Source organism: Echinops telfairi, unplaced genomic scaffold (genome assembly GCF_000313985.2).
Source record: "Echinops telfairi isolate 266 unplaced genomic scaffold, ASM31398v2 ScPeMD7_16;HRSCAF=60, whole genome shotgun sequence".
NCBI classification, from domain to species: domain Eukaryota; kingdom Metazoa; phylum Chordata; class Mammalia; order Afrosoricida; family Tenrecidae; genus Echinops; species Echinops telfairi.
This window is the reverse complement of record NW_022103913.1, coordinates 5,469,199-5,476,704: the sequence shown is the minus strand read 5'-3', so window position 1 is coordinate 5,476,704 and position 7,506 is coordinate 5,469,199. Positions and strand designations below refer to the sequence as shown.

At 53.1% G+C, this 7,506-nt stretch overlaps 1 protein-coding gene across 4 annotated transcripts in view; it reads left to right on the top strand.

Annotated features, from left to right (window-relative positions):
* PXYLP1 (2-phosphoxylose phosphatase 1) overlaps window positions 1-7,506 on the top strand; it is an 87,788-nt gene that overhangs the window by 1,847 nt on the left and 78,435 nt on the right. The window contains exon 2 of one of the 4 annotated variants that reach the window (XM_045287485.1): window positions 7,197-7,383. The exons of the other annotated variants lie outside the window; for them this stretch is intronic. The gene's annotated coding sequence lies outside the window, so the exon portion shown is untranslated. The remainder of the gene's footprint in view (window positions 1-7,196; window positions 7,384-7,506) is intronic. 4 annotated transcript variants of the gene reach the window in all.

Below are 7,506 nucleotides of genomic sequence, written 5' to 3'. Positions count from 1 at the left end.
CATGGTTCCAGATTTTTCCAGCTGCTGACAAAGACTACTGGTTCCTGAGAACTCCAAAGCACTGGGTGGGGCATATATTTTCAAAGCTTTATTTGCAGGCATGGCCTAAAACAATCTAAAGACCAAATTTTAATGGCTGAAAGCAAGTGGACTTATAAACTTTCTATTTTCCTACTTCCAGTATTTTCCCCAGGAAACAACCGAGTAAACAGTGTGGCTTTATCTGACCTCTGGCTAGACAAAGGAGAAAAACTACCACAAGGGAGAGGTCAAACAAACATCCCTCTCCATCTTATGATTTGCTTCTCCAGTACCCCGCTCCCAAGGTACCGTAATGTGTTAGTCTGGGTACTCTAGAGAAACAAATCCTCAGAAACTCATGTATAAGAGAGAGTTTATAAAGATTAAATGTTCATCAAGAAAACATCCCAATGCAGTGCTGCCCAAACCCTCAAGTCCAACATTAACCCATATGTCCAACTGTGGGGGAAGTGCCCAGCCCCCCACCACTAATCACGGGTTCGATAGGCACAGTTGTACAGTTGAGGTATACATATTATAATAAAGTCATAGAGAGCATGAGAGATGGAAGAGATATTGAAATAATGGAGTCAGACACATTTCACGTAGCATGCTCACCTCAGCCCTGCTTGGTGGTCTGTGCGGAGAGAGGGGGAGGGGAAGGAGGATGGGGAAAGGGAACAGGGGAGGGAGGCCTGGAGAGAGGGAACCCGACCAGAGGCCAAGTGGGTAGCCCGAGAGCTCTTTTTGCTAACCTAGGCCTATATGTCTTTGGGGGACATGCAAGCCCACTAATTATAGGTAAAGACATACGTCACAAGAAGGGGTTGCACTATAAGTTATACAGCAATGGGGGACAATCTAGGGATATACATGCAATAGGAAGAGGAGGGATTGGGGGTATACATGTGACAAGATGGACGGATCCTAGATTCAGGATGGCAGTCTAACTTTGGATGTCACTGAGCCGGTTTGATCTGTTCTCTGAATTTCCATAGAAACTATTATCAGTTGGGTGTAAACCCCACTTACAGGAACCAAGCTAATGGTCGCAAGCCTTTAGGGAGAAGTTGTCTTTAACAGCAGGGATCAGGGCCTACCTGTAGTCTGGCAACTGACTGCCTTCAGGGAGGTAACTTGACAATCATTTATCATTAGCTAAAAGCAGTGTCCTAAGTCTAACATATTTGGGTGGGACGATTTGGGAGAAACCTTTCTTTCCCACCTCCAACACCAATCCACAAAGTCCTCCTCCATCTCACAAAACACATACTATGATGCTGACTACAGGAGGAAAGCTGAATCAGTTTATGTGTAAGCATCTCAGCGCTGGCAGGGGTCTCCACATGGGTGCTCCAGCACCCAGGGCTGCATCAGGGTAGGGCCATGTGACTTCTCCTTGGGGATGTCTTGCAGGAAGTCAGCATTGCCAGCTGAAGCAGGGAACTGCTAAGGCAGCTGCACCCTGGTGCGACCATCAGCCCTTTAGTTAACCCCACATGTGTTTATCGGCCAGGTTGGCACAATAAACTACCTCAGGAGCACAGCTGCATTCTGACACATGGGCTCCCCAAGGTTGGCATCTACTCAAGGCATCCAGTTAATAATACTTACCCTCCTAGCGCTGGTATAAGGTTACATGAGATCGTGCATAGAGCAGTGAGGTGCTATAAAAAAGTCTTTGTTTCATGAAAACACCTTGAATACTTTTCCCTAAACTGCACCAAGACAATGGGCACAGGGTTATTTGTGCCCATGTGGTCTCTAGCCTTATGACATTCACATTGTATGTCACTCCACAGATGGCGCTCTGGTTGCATACGGTTTCATGTTGAGCTATTAACCGCAAGGTCAGCAGTTCAGAACCAGCAGCCAGCAGCTCCTCAGGAGAAAGATGAGGCTTTCTACTCCTGTAAGGCTAAAAAGCCCACAGGGCGGTTCTTTGCTGTCCTGAGTTACACGATGAGGCACAATCAGCTCAGTGGAAATTGTTTTGGATGGCGGGCGGGGGTGGGGTGGTGGTGTTCAGTTCACAATGAAGGTCAAGACTGGCAGCGCTGATGTATTTGCCAGGTATTCACCTGGCTTGGGCTACCTGTGATGGTCCTGAGAGGCTGGGATGTGGCATGGTCGGCCACCACGGGGTACAGATGATCTTCGACTGGTGCACATTAGTCTGACATGGTCTTCCCCACTGTTTAAGACAAAAAGTCCAAAATCAAAGTCACTGCCATTGAATCAGTGCTGACTCATAACACCCTCCTGTGGGTTTCCAAGACTAAGTCTTTACTGGGGTAGAAAGCTCGGTCTTTCTCCCTCAGAGCTGCTGGTGGTTTCAAACTGTGGACCCACTGTACCACCACGGTGCCCCTGTTCAAGACAGGTACTCCATTTTGATTGGTCTGTGTCCGGCTGTTAATGTTCTAACCGCCACTCCTGGCCACAGCTTGCTAGCGCAGAGTGTGACAAGCAGCCCTAGACTCAGTGTTTACTCGCCTGGTTTATGGCAGTGTTCTTGGTGTCTGTACACAGACTGCTGCCCTGGCCACTTGTCTAGGCTGGCTCTGTGCAGCAGCCCCGGGCCCTAGATTTCACCATCGCCTGTTCTCTGGATGGGCGGGGCAGGGAGGTTGAGTCACTGGTCTTGGAAAGGGTGGTCCCTTCTCGCCAGACCCAGCCCTCGCTGGCGCCATGTGTCCTGTAGAGATGAATGGCAGCCGTCCTAAGCAGCCCTGGCCTCACAGACCTGGGCGGGGGTGGGGCCCTCCAGCAAAGGACTTGTACTGTCAGTCCACAGTCCAAACGGAAAACCGTCATCTGCTTCTTTAATGGGGAGCCTGCTGCTTTTTATTCAGCTTTCGACTCCTGGAATTTGAAGTAAATGAGGTTTTGTCTGTATTTTTTCCAATATTTGCCCCACACTTAGAAAATAAAGGGCAAATAGTGCCTTTCACTTTTAAAACCACATATATTTCGTGTAGGGACCCTCGACCTGTGTGCTGTCCCCAGAGGTTTTGCAGGGCTGCTTCCCCCTCGTCCCGGGTGCCCTGAGGCTCCAGCAAGTCTGCTGCTGCTGCTCGAATGACTGCCGATTGTCTGCTTGATGGCGCGCCATGACTCCGCTGCAGTAAGTCAGGGCAGTTGGCTTGCTGGAGGACAGTGCTGTCTTCTTCCTTGCCTTTCAGCTTGAGAAGCGTGGACCCTGTAGTGTCAGAAAAGATGCCAGGGACTCCTTGTCCAAGTGCCTGCCCCTCCCCTGGAGAAGCATCCATCACACTGCCTGCCTTCCGATGCCCTTCCCATGGGCTAGACTCCAGCTTGGTCAGAGGGCAGGGGCCAGGGCCAGCTCACCCCTGAATGGCCAGACCTCAGCTCACGACTGGCACAAAATAGGCCTCAGTGAAGACTGGGTAAAGGCACAGAGCATATCACTAGGTTTATGTTTGGCTGCAAGGAAGCAAAGTCCTGCCTCAGTGATGTAAGCAAATAGCAGTTTATTTTCTGCACACGAAACAAGGTGTTCGCACGTTGGTGGCTGCTGGCGGTGACGTCAGCGGCTAATGTTGGTATCAATCCTCTTGGCCTTCGTGACAGCAAAACATTCACTTGGGGAAGGAACAGGCACCAGCCACATTGGGTCCTTCGCCAGGAAAGTACTGGCTTCCCCAACATTGCCTCCTGTCACAGTCAGGAGAGGGTTACTGCCGAAAGAAATCAGCCCAATCTGCTGGACGCCGCAAATGTCATAGACATTTAATTGTTGCTCTCGTAAAATCTAAACTGGCAGCTGCTGATTGTTAAGAGCGTTCTTCAAGAGGTGACTTGGACTCAGGTCCCAAGGCAGCCTGTGTACATTCACATCAAGCAGAGGACAGGAAGGAGCGTGGGCGTGGGAAGGCTCCATGGGCCAGGTTTGGTGGTAAATGACTTCCATGGAATCACTTCCATTGGCCAAATCACATGACCACACCGCCTGCAAGGAAAGCTGGGAAATGTGGTCCAGCTGGATGCTGAGGAGGAGGAAGAGAGATGGGTTTCATCATTCCCTGCCAGTAGTCTCTGCCACGCTGTCCTAAACCCGGGTTTCTCCTAGCAAGGAGAGAGGGTGGAGATGGAGGACAACTCTCTGGCTTGGCACGAAACCCAGTGCTAAGAAGGCTCCAGGGACCAGCAGCTCTCCTTCCCAAGGGACCCTCGGCCCTCAGCCCCGCCCTTCCTCCCACTCTCAGGTGCTGGACCAGATAACTTGGCAGGACTGTGGAAAGTCCCGCTGATCCCTTAGCAGCTTTGTGGCGCAGTGAGTCCCATTGAGTCGGCTCAGCAGTCAGAGGTTGCCCCGGAAGGAAATCATATCAGCTCCCTCACGCCAGCCCCCACTGAGAACTCCTTGCCCTCAAGTGTCACCAGCATTTCTGCATCCCCCTTTCTCTGCAGCCCCCCACCGCAGCTTGCATGAAGAGAGAAAGAGGCCAGACAAGCAAACGCCTCATGGTCACTGTGTCAATTTTGGCACATCGCTGCCTCCCGGGCTGGGTGGAGGTGCTCTTAAGGGTTTCCGAGCTGTAACTACAGGAGCAGAAAGCCTCATCCTCCTGCCTTGGAGCCGCTGGTGGTTTCAAACCGCTGCCCTTACAGTTAGCAGCCCCAGAAAGAGTCCCACGTGCTCCCTGTTTGACTCCTGTGAGAAGGGTTTGCCCACATTCCGCAACATTTGAGCGGCCTGTCGCGTTACTGGATTTCAGAGCTCGCTTCTGACTCAGTTTGTGGAAAGTGTAGTGGCTGCTTCTCTGTCCGCCACACCCAGCCAGCCTACTGCTCTTCCTCCCCCTCTTCCCACAAACCTACTGCACTGCGCAGCCCCACCCGCTCTGTTAACAGAGTCCTGAGGGAAGGGCAGGTCGTGGGGGCAGTGCGGGACCTTGCCCAGCCTGGGGTAGGTTGACGTTTGCACTGAGTTTAAGGATGAGTGGGAGTCCAACTCCAGACACACGGATGAGTTCTGCAGTGGTGCGTAGGGCATCAGGTCTGGGGATGCTGAGTAGTCCAATGTACTTGAAGTGGGGTGAGCTGGTGTGGTCATTTGACACTGCTGTGTGCTGGAGCTCAGGGTCCGGCCTGGGAGAGGAGCCCCAGCTGCAGGGGAGACGGGAGCTCCAAGGAGGGCTTGCCTGCTGTCCCGACTCCACGGTGGGCTCTAGCACCCTGTGCCATCCTCACCGCTCATGCCCCGGCCCTCTGTCTCTGATCCCTGTCTGGTCCTTTTCTGGGGCATGACTCAGCCTATTCAAATAGAGGCTGGCAGCAGCCCACTAGCGTGGAGCTGGTATGGAAGCCAACACTATCATTACAGATTGAGAGAGGGGCCAGCAACATTTTTGGTGAGGCGCTTTCTTGGAGCCTGAGGATGAGGTTCTAGAGATGGTTTCCACCTTTTTTTTCCTCCCTTGGACACACATCAATACTCCAGGCTCCTTGGCTCAGAATACGTCCTGCTTGTGTCTGCTGCCCGCCTGTTCCCCCCGTGCACAGCCCCTGTGGCCACATGGAAAGGAGCATTGAATACTGCCAGGCACCAAATGAGGGCTCTGTAGGAGGGCCGAGTCACAGCCACGGGCGCTGGAGGTGCATCACACACCAGCGCCAGGGAGGACCTGGCCGGAAGGCCAACCAAGTGAGAGGCCAGATGTCCAATCAGCGGGCTTATCTCTGCCCCCTGGAGATGAGGGCCAGCTGAGGGTTTGGCCAGCGGTCAGTTGCCCTCATGCTGATGAGCCGCCCTGGAGGTCCTCCTTGTTCCCTCCTGCCCTGTTGATTGCCGTAGGGACACTTGACCGTGCTGCAGAGGCTCTTTACTTGAAGGTCATGGTGTGTGACTTTCAGATGCTAACCTTGGGCCCGTCCACCTGCGCGCCTGCCTAGTGCCAGTGCTGCAGAGGGGCACATGAAGTGAGGGAGAGGAGGAGGAGGGCTATCGTGTATTGTTACAGTGCTGAGCACTCTCCATAACATGTCAGCAAGTCCCTTCCACAACCCTTCGAGGCAGGTAATGCTACAGTGGGGCTGTAATGTAAGCCCCGCTAGGGCAGGCCTTTCTTTCTTTGTCTTTGTGCTATCCCATCTTTTACAGCAGTACTTTGGCCTGTAGCAGGTGCTCAGTAAACAGTGTTGGCTGATTAAAGGACTCACATCTGCAGTCAGACTACCTGAGCACACCCACTTGCTGGGTAGCGGAGTAAAAGCTGGGTCTCAGCTGCAGGGAGGCAGCAGGAAGTGTGGCTGTGAGCCCCAGCTCTGCTGCCCCAGGGCTGTTACTTCCTGGATGGCACCGTACGAGGGCCTGCAGCCTCCCTGTCCTGACCAAACACCTCGGTAAGAACTACCAGTTGTATCACGATGAGTTTGGAGCCCCCTGTGCCAGGACCAGAAGGTTCGAGGGTGTGTGTCCTTGCTGTCCCGAGTGGAGTGGATCCATCAGCAGCCTGCAATGACATTGCTAGCCTACGACCTGCATCTTGCCGCACCTGGCCTCAAAAAGGCTCCTCGTCTGGCCCCAGCCGCCCTGCAGCCTGCTCACTGATGAGTCAGCGGTCTGTGAGCCACAGCTGTGGGCAGGGTGCTAGGCTCCTGGGCCTGCCTCGCTTCCCTCCCACGTCCTACTTCATCTGTGCAAGGCCCCTCCAAATCAGACTCATGCCCTCCCTGCCCTGCCACAGGGTGTTTTCATTTGTTTAACCCAAGTATGTGCCATCAAAGACACACCAATAATTTCTGCATGTACAGTTTGGTGACACGGGCTACACGCCGAAGGTCTGCACTTCTCGCTGGTCTTTTCCACATCGCTCTGCCCGCGGCGTCTTCCACTCCCTGCCCACGAAGCTGTCCGCCGGTCTTTCAAGTTGGCCATTTGATCTCAGATAGAGAATTCGTTAAAACTGAGAATTTAATGTTCAGTTAAGGCACAATGCTCAAAACGAGTGTGTGTGGGCCCCTGCGGTGGTGGTGCTTCAAAATGGACTTCGTACGATGGTTTGGCTTAAAGTGCCGCAGTTAAGATGATCTCAGAGCTGTAGTTTCAGGGGCTCGTCCAGCCTCAGAAAGTCTGGATCTGCTGAGAATGCTACACTTGGTTCCATACCCTCCACCCCTTTTGATGAGGGATTTTTTTTTTTTTTCAGATACCAGCCTGTTCTTCTGGTCTCAAGGCAAAGGCCTGCCCATCGGATATTAACACAGTTCATGCCCCCATGGGAAGGCCTCTCTGACCATCCGTGCACCTGTGCTCCCCCCTCCCGAGCTCTGCAGCCTGGACTGTCTGCAGTGTGTTCCCTAGTGGCAGTGGTCCTGGAGCCCTGGGTTCTGCAGGTGTGCCAGGGCTGAGCCTCGGTGGGACACCCAGCCCCTCCCATACACCCCATGCAGCTCTGATTTTATCTGTGGTGCACCTCAGCTTCCATGCTGCATTGAGATTTGAAAGAGGACACTCTT